Source organism: Lontra canadensis, unplaced genomic scaffold (genome assembly GCF_010015895.1).
Source record: "Lontra canadensis isolate GAN:19392208 unplaced genomic scaffold, GSC_riverotter_1.0 scaffold73, whole genome shotgun sequence".
In the NCBI taxonomy this organism is placed as follows: domain Eukaryota; kingdom Metazoa; phylum Chordata; class Mammalia; order Carnivora; family Mustelidae; genus Lontra; species Lontra canadensis.
Window position 1 is genome coordinate 8,816,476 of NW_022631067.1, and position 20,434 is coordinate 8,836,909.

Genomic DNA, 20,434 nt, shown 5'->3' on the forward strand with positions numbered 1-20,434 from the left:
TTAAATATCAAAAACAAATAATTTCATTATTTCTATTGTTAATATAAAGTTGTATGTAAATTGTATAAAATTATGTACTTTGCTTAGTTAAAAAAATGGAATATTTTGCAATTTTTTGTTTTATTAAGCATGCCCAAATATTCCAAGCATAGTAAATATGTGTTTTAAGAAGATCAAGTAGCATTTATAATAAAAGAAGCATTGTTATTCTATCATGAATATAATGGTGATATGAAAAACGATTATCTATCTTGTCTATATATAGATATTTATTATCTATAAATATTTTCTGTATCTCCACAAGATAACTATTTTTAACAAAATCATTTCACATCTTAAATAGTAACATTGATTTCTTAATATCAATTATTCAATCAGATGATTTCCAATTATTTCATAAAGTCACTTTCTAAGTTTGTTCGAATTGGGGTATAAAGAAAGTTGCACTTTGCACTTGGTCTTTTAAGTCTTTTTTAATTCATAGGCTTCTCATTCCATTGGGATTTTTTCCTTACAATTTTTCAAATTGAAGAAACCAGGTTTTTTGTTCTGTAGAGTTTCCCATGATCTGTGTTTTGCTAATAGTGTCCCCATTGGCAGATTGAAATGATTAACTACGGATCCCTAATTGTTCCTTTAAAAAGTCTTCAGAGAGGTTTCACAATGTGCAGCATTTGAAATAATGTGTTTACTTTGGAAGATCAGCTGTCACTGTGGCAATGCAAATTAGAAGATGTTAGAGCTATAGAGCTCTTAAATAGTTAAATGTTATATAGTTGGAGGGCGCCTGGGTGGCTCAGGCATTGAGTGTCTTGCGTTTGGCTCCAGATCATGATCCCAGGGTCCTGCTCAGTGGGAAGTCTCCTTCTCCCTCTCCCACTCCCCTGCTTATGTTCCCTCTCTTGCTGTGTCTCTCTCTGTCAAATAAATAAATAAATAAAATATTTTAAAAAATGTCATATAGTTAGAGCTCTTATGGCTGAAATAGCAAAATTTCCTCCCATAAATGATAGGGGAGGGATCGAGTGATTAGTTCTGGCATTGTAACTAGTTTTTACATCATGAGACACCAAATGTCTAGTTGTTAATAGAGAAATATTGTAAGATTCTGAATGTAAAAGTAAATATGAAAGGGCATCTTCAGAGTAAGGAATCAATACATAGTTCAAAATTTGTAAAGCTGATCAAACCCAAACCATCATAATCCAGAAAAATGACATTTTTGTTAACTGGTTAATGTACTTTTTTCCAACATTTTTTTGGCTGCACACTCTTTGATCACCTCTTGGAAAAATAACTTTTTATAATTTTTCATACAGAGATCAAAGGTAAACCAATCTTCTAGTGGTTGATCAAAATTTATTTATTACTGACAATGTAGAAAATGCAGGCACTTTTGTTGACTCAGTGGCCATTTTGCGTATCATTTCATTTGGAACCACCAGACTTCATTAGAACTGGATACATTGGATCAGGAAGATGCAAGCTGATAGACTAAGATGTGTGACATGTTACATTACACACAGATGTCCTTGCTGTTTGTGGTACTGGTATTGGTTCGTACCATAGCAGCAAACGGTGGTAAACTCTGTATCATGCAACCCCTGTGAAGAAAGAAAGTATGCTAAATGTATCCTGTGTGCTCTGCTCTTTTGAGTATATTCTTGTCAGAAAAGAACATCCTTTTTGACTAGGTGTTGTGGAGAATGACTCAGCAGCTTATTTTTTTACATATTTTTACATATCTGATGTAAGATTTTCTATAGACCAGTTTCCTATACCTTCTCTCAATATCCCATTTTTCCTCTGTAATGGACATTCCTCCTGCAGCCGGCACTGTGGGAGGCTTTCACGAGACCATACCCCTGACTTCATGTCTCAACCTGGGATGTGTCCTTCAGAGTGGGCAGGATTCCTGGCACCCATTTCTACACGGGGATGGCTAGCATAGCTATAGACAAGAGTGAATGTCAATCACAAACATTTAGCTCCTTGAACCCAAACTAAATGCACCCTAATTCCACTTCCCCTGAGATGGATCCCAAAAATATTTACAGCCTCTCTGATCTCACCAAACATGAAGTCAAATATGACAGAGGCCAAGGCAAAGTAGAAAGAGAAAATATTTTGAACTAATTATAATTAAAATACCTCAAATATTTATAAATCTTTGGGGTCCCTACAGCTTAAGCTTCTTCAGTTTTTTTTGTACATCTGCTTATGCAAATTAGATAACAGAAATTTATTAATAGCCACATTTTTTTAAGGTTTTATTTATTTGTTTGACAGACACAGATCACAAGTAGGCAGAGAGAGGAGGAAGCAGGCCCCCTGCTGAGCAGAGAGCCCGATGTGGGGATCGATCCCAGGACCCTAAGATCATGGCCTGAGCTGAAGGCAGAGGCTTAAACCACTGAGCCCCCCAGGTGCCCTAACAGCCACATTCTAACATTAAACATTATTCAGTGTCTGCCATGTGCCAGGCCTTGTCCTGGGTACTGAACTTATCAAAAATGAAGAAAGCCCAGTCTTGACTTGGGAAGCTCACAGTTACAGATCAAGAGGAGAAGATCTTTGCAGAGCCCTGTAACAGGCTCCCACACGCACACACACATAAACAGCTTAGTGGCAGCTCATTTCCCCAACACACAGGCATTTGTTCCCGTATCTTTGCTGGAGAAAACAAAAGCAGTTCTGAGGCCACAGTTATGTGGCTTGAGCCATCTATCATGAGTTACCCATTTGCAGTGGATGTTGGCAAAACAATTAACATCCAAGCCAAGTCTTCTGGTGACCCACATGGCTCTGGGGGAGCCGAGAGTCCTGTGTTTCCTTTTGGCTTTAAATCCCAAGTTATAACACATGCTGCTGGTGCAGCCAAGTGCCATTAAAACTGGGTAGAGAGATTTCCACTTAAGTGTCAAGGTAATGAGGGAGGATTTTTCTTAAGCTATCCCGTGCAAGATTTAGATATAGGTGTGAGAATTTCCTAGTTCTACTGCGCACAACTACATCCCTCAGGGGCCTTGACCCATTTCTTGGAAGAAATACAGGAAGCAACAAGAATTCATCCTCAAATCAGAGGTTCCCGAAATTTCTCAGTGCCTTTGGTGTCTCTGATTATACCCCTAGACCAAAATAAATAACTAATAATTCTTCATATTAAGTAGCTTAGGTCTAAACAACCTCATTATTATTCATATCTTAACAATAGAAGTTGTTTGAAAAAACATAAATGTGAAATTCTTAAATTTTATTCTTAGATAACCACAATTGCTTGCTAGAGGGTTGTTTGTAGCTGTTGGGCACTGCATTTTTCAAACTTTGGAATCAGATTGGATACTCCAACTGATTTTTGTGCAGTGTTTTATCTCGCAAAAGCTAGAAAACTCAGCTTCACAAATAAATTAAGGAATGAACAGAAATCTAGAACCATCAAGTAATGTAACTGTGAACTACATTGAGCTAGTAGTTTGCACCGATGCCCAACAGATGTCGCTGTGTTTCCCTCACAATTTAAAAATACTCCATGTGGCCACAGGGCACCTTTGCAACTGCCACCTTAAGTTTGTTGCAGTGCTCTATTTCTGTAGTTTGTTCAAGAGCAGGTCTTCAAGAATAACAGGACAATGAAGGTGGTGTGAATGGGGCAAAGGGACAGATTACTGAGCGACTAAAGCTGGATGGATTCATTTCTTTCTCCAAGCAGATTACCCTACATACACACATAGTCACTCTAATTTGTGTCCTCTTATTTTTGCAGCAACAAAACTGGTGGGCCTTAGTACGTTTCCATAATCCATTCACTCCCAGCTCCCCTAGCTAACTATTTTACACCTTTACTTCTCTCCTCACACCTCTAATTCCTACCCTATCCTCACAAGCAAATGACCTTGTTTTGTACTTTACTTTTCACAGACTCTCTTCCCATTTGCACTGACCACAGATGGATGATCCCTGATGCTATCTGAAGCCAATGCCTCTGTCCCTTAGATCCCATTCCTTCCCATCTGTTCAAGGGGTCATTTTAACATTCTCCCCTCTCTGTACTATATCACTGTTTTTTTCTTTTTCTACTGGATCATTCCCAACAGCATATATGCTGTTATTTCTTCATCTAAAAACAAAACAACAACAACAATAAAATGGGTTACCCATGAGTTCAGTTGCTTGCACATCCATCTCTTGGTTTCAGCTCAGTTCATGATCTCTCCATGGTGAGATCAAGCTCCATATGCTCTGTACTCAGTGAAGTCTGCTTCAGATTCTTTTTCCCTCTCCCTCCTGCTCTCACTCATTCTCAAATAAGTAATCTTTAAAAAAAATTTTTTTAATTAACATGTAATGTATTATTAGCCCCAGGGGTACAGGTCTGTGAATCGCCAGGTTTACACACTTCACAGCACTCAGCATAGCACATACCTTCCCCAATGTCCATAACCCCACCACCCTCTCCTTTCCCCGCTCCCCCCAGCCACCCTCAGTTTGTTCTGTGAGATTAAGAGTCTCTTAACGGTTTGTCTCCCTCCCGATCCCATCTTGTTTCATTTCAAATAAATAATCTTAAAAAAAATAAAATAAATAAAAACAAAAACCCAACAGATCAAAGCTCTGAAATCATCTTTTAACCTTTCTTCTACTGCCAGCTACTTCCCCATTTAGTTTCTCCTCTTAGCAAGAAAAGTCCTCAAAAGAATTCTTCACTCACTATCCCATTCCTCTATTCCACTGTCTCATAAATCCACACCAACCATCCCCACCACCGCACTTAAACTTTCCTTATGGAAGCCATGAGAAACCTCTGCACTGTGAAATTTAATGCTTTAAATCCAAATTATAAAACCTCTTCCACTCACAATATCTGACCCAGGTGAGCTCTCCCTTTCTCTTGAAACAGTTTTCTTCAATTGGTTTCCATGATACCACAGACTCTTGGTTTTCCTCCTGCCTCACTAGCTCCCTCTTCTCATTTGCATCTGCTCATTCATCCTCTTTTCCCTCATCTCTTAAGGTACTTGGTTTCCTTTCCACTTCCTTAGTGATCTCATTCAGTACCATGGTTTGAAAGATCTATATGTTTAATTACATCAAATTTATATCACTGACTCAAACTCTCCCCTAAATTCTAGAATGAGTTATCTAATCGCCCTCCTCAATTTTTCCACTTGTTTGAGTAGCGGATGTTTCAAACTCAATATAACCAAGACTGAAGTCCTGATCTTCATGTACAAACTTGTTCTGTCCATAGCCTTTCTCATCTCAGCTGAGGTCAACTCTAATCTTCTGGTTGTTCAGGTCAAAAACCCTAAGGTTTGTGTCTTCTGGTTCCAGATAAAGTGGAATAACACATGCCATCCTACTTCTTCCTGTAACTATAGCTAAAAACTCGGGATGAAATAGATAAATACAGAAGACTCCGAAAAGTGGGAAAAATAAGGCAAATTAACCAGGGACTTTAGGACTCAAAAAAGGGTATGGAGGTGAGTTCTCTGTCTTATTTTCCACCTACTTATCCTGCTCTGGGGAATAGAGAATGCCAGCACCTAGAAACACAAGGAGCAGACAAAATAAAAACCTCCAGAGATGACTTCTCCCTGTAACTGAAGGACCAGGAAAGGGGAAGCTGAGCAAGGCAGAACCCTTTTGACTATACCTGTCCTACTCTACACAAGTACCACAAACTATACCCTTTCCTCTCTCTGCTAAGTATTGTAGCCCCCCACTGGCATGTGGGCTGAGCCTTAATTCCCTCCCTGTCCTCTAGTAATGAGGTGACACATCTTCCTCTTCCTACCAGTGTGTGGGTAAGGTTTCCGTGGAGACTATGGGTGGCACCCAGACTTTCACTGCCACCTTGCAGTAATGAGGTGGTGCTTCAAGTGGGGAAAAGATTACTTAGAGAAAGATGCGAGGGAAGAGAATTCCTTACATATGCATATGAAGTAGTGGGACACGCTCAAGCAACCTATGCATGAAATGTGCCAGAATCAAACAGCAAAAGGTTTTAGAAATGAATTCTACTGTGAAATGCTAACTGGGATTCAGACTGTCCTCTTAAGTAGCACACAAATAAGCAGACTAAAATAACAGTGCAAAACCTTTGAAAACTAAGTTGACATTTCAATAAAAAAAGAAAAAAAGAAAAGAAAGAAAAGTAAGAAAAAAACGAACAAACCAAAAATGGACCAGGATGTATGTGATAAAGGGTAGCTACCTGCCAAGTTAGAAGAGATAAAGAAGTAGATTCTCAGAATATTTAAAAAGTCCAGAACACAATCAAATATTAGTCACCACACCAAGATTCAGGAGCACCTGACCTCAGTGAGAAAAGACGAGATCTGTCAAAGGTTTTAAAACAATCATCACAGAAATTTTCCAATAAGCAAGTAGGAACAGATTAAAAAAATGAAGTCTCAGAAAAGAAATAGAAGATATAAAGAATCAACTGAAATGTTTTAACTGAAAAATGAAATTAGCAAGTTCATTGAATAGGCTCAAGAACAGAATGGAAATGACAAAGGAAACAGCATGTGAATTTGAAGGTAGATCAGGAATCTGAGGAATTCCTAAATAAATTCTTGCCAAGATATAGCATCATAATTTTTTTTAAGATTTTATTTATTTATTTGACAGAGAGAGATCACAAGTAGGCAGAAGGCAGAGAGGCAGGCAGAGAGAGGAGGAAGCAGGCTCTCCGCCGAGCAGAGCGCCCGATGCAGGGCTCGATCCCAGGACCCTGAGATCATGACCTGAGCCGAAGGCAGAGGCTTTAACCCACTGAGCCACCCAGGTGTCCCTCATCATAAAATTTTTGAAAACAAAAGACAAAGACAAACATTGAAAGTATTCAGAGAAATGAAACATTTCCTATATAGGAAAAAAATAAGAATAACAGTATATTTCTCATCAGAAACCAAGAATCCTGAAGAGAATGGCCACATTTCCTAAGTGCTAAAAAAAAAAAAAAAGGAGCTTTTAATAGAGAATTTTATATTCAACAACCCTTTTTTTTAAAAAAAAAAAAAAAGATTTTATTTATTTATTTGAGAGAGGGAGGGGAAGAGGGAAAGGGAGAAGCAGACTCCCAGCTGAGCAGGGAGCCCGATGCAGGGCTTGATCCCAGAACCCCAGGATCATGACCTGAGCTGAAGGCAGACGCTTAACTGACTAAACCACCCAGACATCCCAACAATATCTTTTAGAAATGAAGGTGAAATACATTCTCAGATAAAGGAAAACCAAAATAATTTGTCACCAGTGAATCTTCCCTAAAATAATTTGCCAAAGGGCATTCTTCAAACAGAAAGGAAATGATAGCAGAAGGAACCTTGGAACATTAAGAATGAATAAAGAACAATGGAAGAGATGAGTATATGAGAAATACAGCAGACGAGCCTTTGATGGTTGAAAGCAAGATGTGATTCTCAATGTAAGGAGAAAAAATATTTAAAAGAAGTATATTTTAAAAAGGGGATTTGCAAAAGGACCTAAATGGTAAGTTTTTTTTTTTTTCTTAAGACTGATTGATTGATCTGAGAGAGAACAAGTGGGGGGAGAGACAGAGGGACAGAATCTCCAGCAGACTCCACACTGTGTGCAGATCCCAAAATGGGACTTGATCTCATGACCAAAATCAAGAGACAGACACTTAACCAACTGAGTCACCCAGGAGACCCCTAATTGGCAAGGTTTCTCTATTCTGCTATTAACTACTATTTAAATATGCTCGTGAGTTCCAGGCAGACTTTCAAAAGACTAGTGCATGAAACCAACCAGAATCAACCCAAAAAAGTTTTAGAAGTGAACTACAATCACCCAGAATCAGATCCTGAAGTGTGTGTGCGTGTGTGTGTGTGTGATATTTATATTTTTAAATTATATATACCATAATGTATTTTAAGTTATATATATATGTATACACACATATATGATATATTCAAAATAATCTTTGGAGGAATCAAAAAATCAAAATTGATTGCCAAATACCTTTCAAATAATTCCCTAGAGGAATGCAGGGAAAGGGAGACATGAACAAAACCCAGAGGGAGCAAACATTTACAAAACACAATAAAATGGTAGACTTAAGTCCTAACATATTATTAAGTCCATAAAAAAGAATGAAATCTTACTGTCTGTGACAACATGAATGCTAAGTGAACTAAGTCCGACAGAACTATATAGTCTCAATTATATGTGGAATCTGAAAACAAACAAAAACCAAAAAAAGGAGCTCACAGATACAGAGATCGTGTTGGTGGTTGTCTGAGGTGTGGGGTAGGGTGGGCAATATGGGTGGAGGGGGTCAAAAGAAATCCGAAAGAAAGAGGAGGATGCCGGGAGATCAGCTGTATTTCTTTTTTTTTTCTTTTTAAAGATTTTATTTATTTATTTGACAGACAGAGATAACAAGTAGGCAGAGAGGCAGGTAGAGAGAGAGGAGGAAGCAGGCTCCCCGCTGAGCAGAGAGCCTGATGTGGGGCTCTATCCCAGGATCCTGGGATCATGACCTGAACCGAAGGCAGAGGCTTTAACCCACTGAGCCATCCAGGCGCCCCTCAGCTGTGTTTCTTACAGCACCCAGTGACAGCTCTATGCAACTGAACGTTCCATTTCTTCTAAAATTCCCTACCACCAAAGCTATGTTCCTATACTTTTCCCAATTTCTTTTTAAGATGCATACAAATTTCTTATTTAAGTTGTTTGCTGGTTTTCTTAAAATACTGTCAAATACCTATTCCCAATCCCTTCTGCACAATATATAAACAATTCCATGGCTTTTCCAGCAACTCAGATATGCTCCCTAAATATCCAGAAAAGCAGATTACCCCCTCTCAGCCAACTCATGAGTAGATTTAGAACATACATATCATCATAGGATTACCAGGATTATTAAAAATAAGCCATATCACCTCTCCTTGCTGACAAAAATAGACTGGAACTCTGGAAAGGAAAGCTTGTCCTTCTTCCAAGAATCTCAACTGATTGTGAGCTCCCGCATGCTACATTTACCAGGCCTCAGCATTACTCTGTGCTCATTCTAAGTTAACGTGTCATCAGTTCTTTAAAACTCAGCTGTTGCTGGCATATCATTTTCCCAAGGGAGTAAGTAAGTTGCAGCATACATTCTAAACACTAAATAATACCATCCTGATGTACAAAGCAAAGCCATGGGACCACCCACCACACCATGAGTGGCCATCTCATTAGGGAAGTTCTGGCCCCACACGTGAGCCAGGGAGAGCTCATCAGCCGGCACATATTAAGCACAAGGCATGCCAGATACACATTATAGCATTTACTCTCCACACAGACCTGCTATTACTACCCTTTCCATTTTACAGATGTGGAAACTAAGGCTCAAAGTTTCAATAACTTGCCTAAAGCCACTGGTTAAGGGACAGCATTAGAGTTGTACACACAGTCTAATTTTAAAGTCTCATTAAAGAAAAATACAATTTACATTACCTTCAAAGATGAGATTTCAAAGGGGGCTCCCTCAGGCTGGTTCACCTCTGGTTAGAAAAGTGTGGGGAGCTCCGGTCTCCTCTCTGTCACTCCCTGAACGGGCCCCCCGACCTCCACACTCTTGTTTTTCCAAAGCTGCTGCTCGTCCAGTGCCAGCTGAAGTTAATGGGCACGTGAACCCAGAGCTGACAGCAAGGAGCCATGGGCTCGGTCCCGTTCTGCTACGATCTGCTGAACCTCCGTGGCCTCTCTTCTATTTGGGATCTCTCCTATCTATAACCAAGAGCCTAAAAAAAAAAAAAGATACTTGACTTTTTAGTTAGCTTTATCTCAGCTGTCTCCTTTCAGCCTAACCAACCATGATTTGCAGTGAATTCTCAGGAAGCTTTTCCTGACAGGTGACACCAGCCCAAGTGATTTCTTTCTTCTCTGAATTCATGGCTCATCGTCTGCCATGTAGAATGCTGTCCTGACATGTTTCTTGCCCCAGGACCCAGGAAGAATACAAAAAAGACCCACGTACCGTTTGTCTAAATATGGAAAGGTTATAAATCAAACTAACAAGCTGTTATAAAAAAGTGTTATATCTTTTGGCTGTGACCAATCAATCTTCATAATACCCTGGAAGCCCAGGCTCAAATTCAGGATTCTCAGACTTCTTGGAGATCTGCTCTGGAAAGTGACAGTGCAGAGGGAGCTACTCTTGGTGGAGGATGCTGGCCCACAGTCCACCCCCCTTCCTTCCCAACCTGGCTCCATTCCCACAAGGAAGGGGAACATCGTGCTTGCGGGTGTGACACACTAGCATACACAGCCAAGCTTCACCACACACACAAATACACACTCACACACACACACACAAACATGGAAGTCCCTTGCCCACCACTGGGTCCTTCCTTGTGCATTCATTCCCAGGCTTGAGAAGAAGCATGTTCAGGTCCTAGGAGTTCACGCAGGTCTGTCCGGGAACCTGCAGCACAGTCGAGAGGAAAGTGGGTTGTCATGACCCTTTCTCCCCCCCCTCCCATCCCACACCCTGGATATTCCTTGCCTGAAAGGTGGGCTCTGCATGGAAGAGTGGGGTGCTCTAAGACCTGGGTGCAGAGCAGGGTACCCTCTTGTGGGCATCTCCAGGTGGTACTTTGTGGCATTGTTTTTACTCCTTCTGTTATCTCTCCTATTTCTTCTTGTCGGATAAGTTCTTCAGACAGTTTTGCTTCCTGTGGGTCTCAGAATTTTCCTATCAGCCTATTGACAGGGTTTTCTTTGCATGAGGCCTTTTCTAACACAAGATTCCTTATTTAGCACTTATACAGAATTCTAGAAACCTAAACAATCTGTCATCAACCATTTACAGTTAACCATATATCCCTAGAGTCATAGTTCAAAAGTATTCTCCATTTCATATTTTTCCATCTCGAAGTCGATTTTCTAATTATCATTTATTGTAGCTGGCTTTCTGCAGTCTATTCACCACATGGAGTGTGAGTGCCACAGTCTGGAAACCACACGTGTCCCCATCTGTGTCTCTGTTGCCACCTGGTTAAGTGCTACTTTGGCTGGATATGGATTCTTGGGTTGAACCCTTTTTTTAGCTGCAGTTCATAAATACTATCTGTTTCCTAGCCTCAAGTGATGACAGAGGAGATATTCAATAGTATTCTCAACCTTTTTCTTCTGTAAGTTTATTTTTTAGTGGAAGTTCTTCAATTTTCCTTTATCCTTGGAGTTCAGAGCTTTTCCAGGACCTGCCCACGTCTAGGTGTGCAGGCTTCCCTGGAGTAGGATAGTCCTTTCAGTTCACAATTGGGGTCATTCTCTTCTTTAAGGGTCTCAGTGTATTATTCTTATTGCCCCTCTCTTTGCTCTTTATCTCCTCTGGAAAACCTAGTATTTGTGCAGAAGTTCTTTTAGATGTGTCTTCCGTGGTTCTCATTCTTCCCTTCATGTTTCAGACCTGTTTTTCAGACTATCTTCCACGTGATCTCCTGGGCTACAAATGTGTGTCTTAGCAATGAAAAACCTCTCCTTTAATGCATCCACTGATTTTTTTTTAAAAAGAATGGTTATTTTTATTGACGGATTTTACAGCATTTTAATTGAAGGATAACACATAAACAGGCACAGATCCTAAGTGTCCAACTCAGACATTTTTGAGAATATGCTCATCTAGCCATCACCCAAACTGAGACATAGAAAGTTGCCAGCATCTCATGTACCTCCTTCATGACCCCTTCCAGAAATCACCACTCCCACACGAATCACTGTTCTGACTTTCATCACTATAGGTTTGTTTTGACTTATTTTGAACTTTATGCAAATGGAGTCATAGAATATGCACTTTTTAAAAAAGTAATCTTTGTATCCAGCATGGGGCTTGACCTTACAACCCTAAGATTAAAAAATGGCATGTTCTACTGACTGAGCCAACCAGGTGCCCCATACAATATACACTTTCTGTGGGTGGCTTCGCCTGTTCAACATTTTGTTACTCCATTCATCCATTTAGAACTAGGTCATTTATTCTCATTGTATAATTTTCCGTTGTATGAATGCACCATAATTTATTTATCCATTCTAATACTGATAGACAAACATGGTGTTTGCACCACTTGGCTATTTCACTCTTGGGAAACATGCTCTTACAAGCATGTGGATAGGGGAACATGCATTTGTGCACATCTGTAGTGTATACTCTTAGGAGTGGAGTTCTGGTGCAAAGGGCACACATATGCTCAGCTTCATTAGATGCTGCTAAGCAATTGTTCAAAGTACTTGTACCAGTTCAGACTCCCACCGCAGCTTGTGAGAATTCCTGTTGCTTCACATCATTGGTAGCTCTTGTATATAATAATTTTTGTCCCATTACACCCATTCTGTTGGTTACTAGCAATATGTTATTGAGACTTTAATTTGCCCAACTGTTTCTCACTTAATAAACTGCTATCCACTAAACTTACTAAATTCAGTTATTAATTCTAGTACTCTGCCTGCAAATCCTTTTGTTTTTTTTTCCCCACATACACCATCATATCTGAAAAATAATGGTAGTTTTATTTCTTCCTTTCATTATCACATGTTTTTAAAATTTTTTCTTGCTAGAACTCCTTGTTCAGTGATGGGAGAAGTGGTGACAGCTGGTCCATGGTCTCATTCGCAGTCGCAGAAGGAAAGCCTTCAGTACTTCAGCGGGAAGTATGATGGATGCTGGGAGCTTTTTGTAGACGTTTTCTTTAGATTAAGAAGTTTTCGTTCTATTCCTAGTTTCCAACAGCTTGTTTAATCATGAATAGGTGTTACTTGTTGTCAAATGTGCTTTTCTAGATCCATGAGATGATCATACAACTCTTCTCCTCCCCACCTCCTTCCTAGTAAAGTAATTTTGAGCATTAAATCACCCTGACATTCCTGGAATAAAACCCATTTAGACATAACGTATGCCCTTGTCGTGCATAACCTGATATGCTGTTATTTTGTCTTCTTCAATTCCCTATTGAATTTTTAAGAGTGAATTCATATGTTATATTCAAGTCTCTTTGAATGTTCTTTTTTATGCACTTATGCTGGAGTTACCATCTGGGCCTGTTTAGAAATAACTCTCCGTCACTAGGCCCTGCAAACTCAGCGCATTCTGTTGCAACCATAGTGTCCTCTTTTGCTCCTTTGTGGCTCTCTTCATCCCAAGGGGCTCAGACCCAGCCCCCAATGTGCCATAAGCAACAGTTCTGTGCAGAAGCTGGAGTAACTTCTTCCCTGGTGGCAAGTTGGCTGTTCCCTGTGCACATGGAGATGTCTATTTTCTCCTAGTCTTCTCAGCTGCAAGGTCAATGCTTTCCCAGCTTTGGAATTTGGGAGGGTTCAGCCCAACTCTGCTCTTTCTCTGGAGGTTCTTAGCAGCAATCATGAGCAGGTAATCCTAAGAAAAGCCATGTGTCTTCCCCTTTGTGGGTCTGTGGATCTGCACAAGCCATACTCTTTCCATGAGCCCGTTTTTCCAGACCATCTCGCACTCTCCCCTATTGGCCCTCAGACCGTCTTGTAGACCAGTGGTGGGGGAAAGCTAGCACAATCCCCAGCCATGTGCTGCCTGGCAGATCCCAAGGCCCTTTCAGCATATCAAGGCAAACCATGGAAGTCTGGACAACCAGCAGCTATTTTGCTCAAAAGAAGTCTTAGGAGAGGAGGGTGTCAGGGCTGCATTTAGGTCACCATCTTTTCAGAACGCAACCTACCAGCATGTTTTTAATGCAACTACTGAATTTTTTATTTTAAAAAAGATTTTATTTACTTGAAAGAAGAGAAAGAGCATGAGCAGAGGGAGAGAGAGAAGCAGACTCCCTGTGGAGCATTGAGCTTGACATGGGGCTCGATCCCAAGACCCTGAGCTCTTGACCTGAGCCAAAGGCAGAAGCTTAACCTACTGAACCACCCAGGCATCCTGGACCTACTGAGCCTTGAAGGATTCAGATGAATCACCCTCCCAGATGACTTTTCCTATTCATATCCCATAAATAATACACAGTAGTGTTTTCTTCCAGATCACATCACAACATTTCTTTGCAATAATCATGTACTATCAAATCTCTTAAATTTTTTCCATCTAATGAATGTTAAATGGTATCTCATTGTATCTCTCTTTAAATAGCTGTATTGAAGTACAGTTGAATAAACCACACAACCTTAAAGGGTATAGTTTTCTAAGTTTGACTTATTTATGCACAAACATGATAATGAACATATGCATCACTCCCAAAGTTCCCTTGTGCTGCTCTCTGACCCTCTGCCATGCCCTCCTCAGCCACCTGGCCTCCATTCTGCAGAGAACTGCTGATCTGATACTATAGAATGATCTGATTTTTGTAAGAGTTTTATATAAATAAATGGCACAATTATTTTGAGAATCATTCATGATGTAACATGTATCAGTCACTCACTCCTTATTGCTAAGCCATACTCTGTTGTATAGATATACCATAATTTGTTTATCCACCTACCTATTTCTAGATCCATGTTATGTTCAGTTTTTGGCAATATGAACAAAATTGCTATGAGCATTCATGTACAAATCTTTGTATGGACATATTCTTTCATTCCACTTACATAAATACCTAAGTGAATGGTTGGATCTTACGACTGGCCTATGTTAAACATTTTAAGAAATTACCAAATTATTTTCTAAAGTAATTGTATATTTTACATTCCCATCAGCAATGTATGAGAATTCCAGCTCCCCCACATACTCAGCAACAACTGGTACTATCAGTCTTAAATTTTAGCCGTTATAATAAGTGCTTAGTGGTATTTCTTGGTTTGAGTTTTTGCTTAATTAATGACAAATGATTTTGAGCAAAATTTCATGTGCTTATTTGCTATCAGTATATCTTCTTTGGTAAATTGTGTTCAAGTCTTTTGTGAATTTTTTACTTCATTGTTTTCCTATTATTGAGTTTTGAGAGTTGCATTTTATAAAACATTTTGCAGAACTGGATATAAGTCTTTTATCACATACTTGCTTTGCTAATATGTTCTTTCATTCCAGGCTTGTATTTAATTATTCTAGTGTCTTACAAAGAACAGAACACTAATAGTTGCATCTCTTAAGATTTTAACTTTCCTTTTTATCGTATTTGCTCCCAGGTTTTGGTTCCAGATAGAGATATATGTAAAGATCTGTTTTGACAGAGGTAATGTGCCAATCTTGAACTTTCTGCCTTTTAGCTCCAAATTCAGCCTTTCTTGACTGCTGTGAAAATGTATGTGAGTCCTCTATAAAATTTTCCTTTGTCCACTGGGTTAGTACTGAGCTTTGTCAGTAGAGAGTGCAGGAGGAAAGGATTTTTCCCCCTTGTTCAGGTGTGGCCTGGCAGTCCAGCGGACTTCCCTGGGCCCAGCTCCCACACAACCTGCAGCTTCTCCTGTGCTCTGCAGGCAGTGCATGTACTGGGAGGTCTGGCACCAGCAGCATCCAACAGAAGCTCTCCCTAGAACACTTGGGCAGTTTTGTGGCTCAGTCCTTCTCTCCAAACAGCTTTCTGCAGCACCCTCTAGGGCAGATTTCCAACGAATACAACCAGTAGGACAACATTAGGACAACTCTTACGCTGTCCAGTAAACTACCGTGTCTTCTCATGAAAATCTGGACCTCAGCCCTGTGGGTGTATGGGTGAGGAGCATGGGAGGGAGTCTCATCCCAGCTCTCAGCGTTGTGACTGCTCCTTATATTTGCTATTTCTATATTCTTCAGAGTTCTTGGTAGCCAGTGCCCTATTATTCCAATCCCCTGTGATAGTTATTAATTCCTTACATTTAATTTTCCTTGTTAAATTACTATATGGTTTCTTTCTTTTTATTGGACCCAAGTGGAAATAGGTACCAACAAATGTTCCTTTCAAAAAGTATCTTAAATTTATATTTTTCTAATATAATATAATATAATTAATGTTGCTGGTGTGGCTGCTTTTACAGCTGGATGTCGGGTAGGGATTTCTGTGTCCTATGCTTGTATTTCCCATCCCATAAGAGCCAAAGGGGATGGTTCTGGTCAGGAAGAGGTGATACAGAGAAGTGACGGTGCTCTTGGAGACTCACACACCTAACTCCTATGAACTGTATGTCACTGTGACCAAGGGTTATGTCCAATGGGCAAAGGGACACAGCTTCCACTTCAATGCACAACCTAAGGTGTGGGACTGTGACTTCCCTGGTGTGACCACCAAGCACACCCCTTTTGAAAACTGCTATTAATTACTCTTGGGCTCTGACTGAATGCACACCTGACTCATGGAGGCTGTGTGACCTGATATCCCCGTCACAGGGTGGGTAAACTCAAACTCAGTGACTAACACAGTGGGAAGGACCCAACAAATCTCACTTGAAAAATGGCATCTGGCCAGACTGACACCAGCAGCACCTTGGCTTTATAGGAAAAGGTGGCTTCTAGTCCCCTGAGTAAAATGTTATCACCCACTTCACCACTGAAGCAAGCCTTCTGGCTCTGTAGGGCCTCTACTCACAAAGGGGCACAATTAGGGGGATAAGAAGCATAAAATCATTTAATTCACTCAATGAGTTGAATATATGAGAGAGCTAGAGAGAGAGACTTAGGTCATCGGACATCACTGGAAGTACCAGAGCCCCAATTTCTTCATCTGAAAATTGGCAATTAAAAGGAAAGAATTAAGCACTCACCTTGCCTTTCAGAATAATCACATAGCCCTAGTCGAAGAGAGAAAGTTCTTGCTTACAGAAATTCCAGCTAATAATTGTAAGAAATGATAAAATCAGAAAATCATCATCACTTTGTCACCCTTAATGAAATAACTGAGTCATGCAACAATCCTCAAAGGATATTATCACATGATCAATGATTGGTGGAAAGCTATAATGGAGAGATCAGGCTGTTACCACCCGAGCCCTTTGATCAATCTTAACATCACTAAAAATAGAAGCTAGGTGCCTCCTGATGTAATTCAATATGAAAAACACAGCACCAACTGTCATATATTCTTGCCGAAAAAAAAAAAAAAAGTTAAACCTGATCTAGTCAATTCTCCTCGGTGAGCAGGAGGAAACACAGGGGATGGAGAAGAAAGTCAAGTAAAATCACAAGGCAGCAAAGAAATGAATCAGAATGTGGGACGTTCCATGGGACAATTGATCTAACTTACTGAATAAGCTGTGGTAGGAGAAAGGGCAGAGAGGGGGAACTCCGTTTGATTAAAAGAGATTAAGAAAGCACAATAACCAAGTAAAATGAGTGGACCTTGATTCTGTCCTCATTTGAATAAACAATCTGTACAGATATTTTTGAGACAATTGGAAGAATCTGATCTTGGTCTTATTATAAAAAGATTCTGAAGAATTATTGCTAATTTTATTAAGTGTGATAATAACATCGGGGTTAAGGAAGATAAAGTTCTTATATGTTAGAGATTGAAATATGAGGGAGGGAAACGACATGTTGCCTAGGATTTTTTTGAAAATAACAAAGAAAAAGGAAAATGGAAATAACATGAGATGAAAGTGGGAAATCTCAGTGGCTGCTGAACCTGGGTGAATGCTACGTAGGGATTCATTGTACCATTCTCCGTAATTTTGTGCATATTTTATGACAATAGGATTCAAAGCCTTTTAGACACTAGATTAAAAAACATTACAAAATAGAAATTAGGAACCATGAAAATGAACAGCAAGGGAACCAAATGTCAAAATTTGGGGGGATGTGGAAAAATATTCACAGGAAACCTTGTGGCCTTGAATGTTGCAGTTATGAAAAAAAAAGCAAAGAGTGAGAAAAATAGGCATTTAAATGAAAAACGTAGGAAAAGGCATTCTTCTGCAGCTGGCCAAGATGGAGTAACAAGGAGCTGGATTTGCCCTTCTGTCTGAAACAATGAGTGGCTGCCAAAATATTGAGCATCAGGCCATTAAAAAAAAAAGTAATCCCAGAGAGACAGCAACAAAAGACATGAGTGCTATGATTAAACCAGCTCACTTCCTGCATCAGATTTCTAGGCTGTAGGGAAGGGAGAGGGACCTGGGAGGAACAGCACTCCTCCCCCCCACACCCCATCACCCAGTCTCCATGAGTTGAAGAGACAGGTGTCATTGTTGCAGACAAGACAGCCAAAGCTCAAAGAACAGAGAGCCAAGAAAGAAGAGAGTGTTGCTTGGAGCTGGCAGGGGACAAATTAAATAAAGCACCCACATCCGTTCTCACAGAGCAGGTAAAAGTGGGTGAATTTGAAGCCAAGAGGCAGAAAGTCCATGATCCGCACAACGTATCTGCTGAAAGGGATCTTTTCTTGTATCTCTATCTTCAAAAAGTACGCAGGAACAAATATGATAAAAGGTTAAGTTAACATTCTAAGTGGTGAGACTTCTAGTGTTTGTGATATCAGCCCTGTAACTTTCCATAAATTTCAAGTTAAGCAAAGAAGTCTTGGTGATAAAAAGGGATTGATATATTATTTAAGCTTGAGAAAAGCTGAGCTGGTAGTTCAATCCCCCTACCTCTGAAGAAAGTGATCTACCTCAACTGTTTACACTTGTGTGATCTGAAATGTGTTGAAGAAATAAGAAAGTTCTTTCCAGCGTTCACTCATACATTCATTTACTCATCAAACAGGGAATGAGGATCTTCTCAATGCCAATGATCAGACCAAGTACAGGCTCTCTACTCTCAAGTTCCTCACAGTCCAGTGGACAAGACACAAATCTCAGACAGTTAAACTGGACCATAACCAAAGAGAATGTAAGTGAGATATTTACCAGGAAGGGGTTCTAGAAGTCTTCCTGGTTCAGGGATTTCTGAGCTGTGCTGAAGGAGAGAGGTAAATAGAGGCAAGAATGGTTTTTCAGAGACAAAAACTGTTTGAAAAAATACAAAGTCCAGTTCAGTTTTCACCTATCAAATAATTAAACCAAGAGAATGGAAAAAGTGAGACCTTATGTAAGAAATGTCTGTAAGAAAAAGCTATCTTCTGAATAAAGTAATTATTTTGATGGAGTTAAGACATTTATAAATAACCTGTAATCCTATGCTTCTCCCTGTGCCCACAGAGTTTTTAAACTTGGGGGCACAGTTAATTTTCTGGCTATCTGTGATGCTGAAGGTTTTAAGCAGTCAGGATAACTCAGCATGCATTTCAGACTGGAATCAACGTATTCTGGGACAGGTGACGCAGATATCCATCATGAAATGCACATTTCAGCACCTTCGTCTTTTCTTAAGTAAAAGTAGTACAATCCTTGCATGTTCTCTCCTGTTTATCCTGGGATTTTCGAAGAGATACTGCAATGTAAGATTGTTGTTTTCCATGTATGTGCAACTGACTATTTCTGATCTCATTGTCTTTGTGTTAAGGCATGCTGCAATTCTCTCCTTTGGGAGAAGTCACTGTGTTGTTCCAATACCTGAAGTGATTCACATGGCTGGAATGACAAGATGATCCCGTATTGGTGCCACCAATAATGCCATCGTGATTGCTGTGCTGGGCAGACAACCAAGCCGGTAACTAAATCAGCTAATCTTTGACACATGTGTAAAGCACTTAAGCTACCCTGAAATTCAGGGTTTCAACTTGCACTGACCTGACGACTGAATTCTGATTTCCCCTCAGGGTTTTCTATTAATGTTGTGAGAAGTGATTGTAAAAGACTGACTTGTTAAATGTTTTCTCACGAAACTAACATGGAACCCAACCTAGTGATCGTAATTACAGTCTCTTAACTCTTGTTATGTCTGGAGGATTTCTGCGGCCATTTACTTTTATTAATTAGTAATTTTGGGGATACTTTTAGGTTCACAGCAAAATTGAGTGGCAAGTATATGGAGTTCCCATATACTCCTGTCCCCACAGGTTGTGTTGACTCCCCTTACTGTCACCATCCCCACAGAGGGTTATGTCTGCTACAATGGATGAGTCTACAACCACCCATCACTACCACCCAAAGCCCACAGTTTACATGCTTGGTGTTGCAAATCCTATGGGTTTCAACAAACATATCGTGGCATATACCCATTGTTGTAGCATCATACAGAAGAGTCCCATTGTCTTAAAAATCCTCTTCCCTCAGCCTTGTCCTCCAACCCCTGGCAATCAGTGGGTTTTTTGTTTTTTTTTTTTTACTGTCTCTATAGTTTTGCCTTTTCTAGAATTCATGTAGTGGGAATCATATGATAAGTAGCCTTTCAGACTGGGTTCCTTTACTTAGTAATAAACATTTAAGGTTTCTCCATGGCTTTTTATGGATTTGACAGCTCATTTCTCTTTACTGCTGAATAATATACCATTGTCTCGATGTTTGTCCATTCATCTATGGAAGGACATCTAGGTTGCTTCCAGGTTTAGCAATAATGAGTTTATGAGTAAAATTTCTATATGTATCTGCAGGTTTTGTGTGGACACGTGTTCAACACCTTTGGGTAAATACAAGGGAGAACTAACAGATGGATAGCATGGTAAGA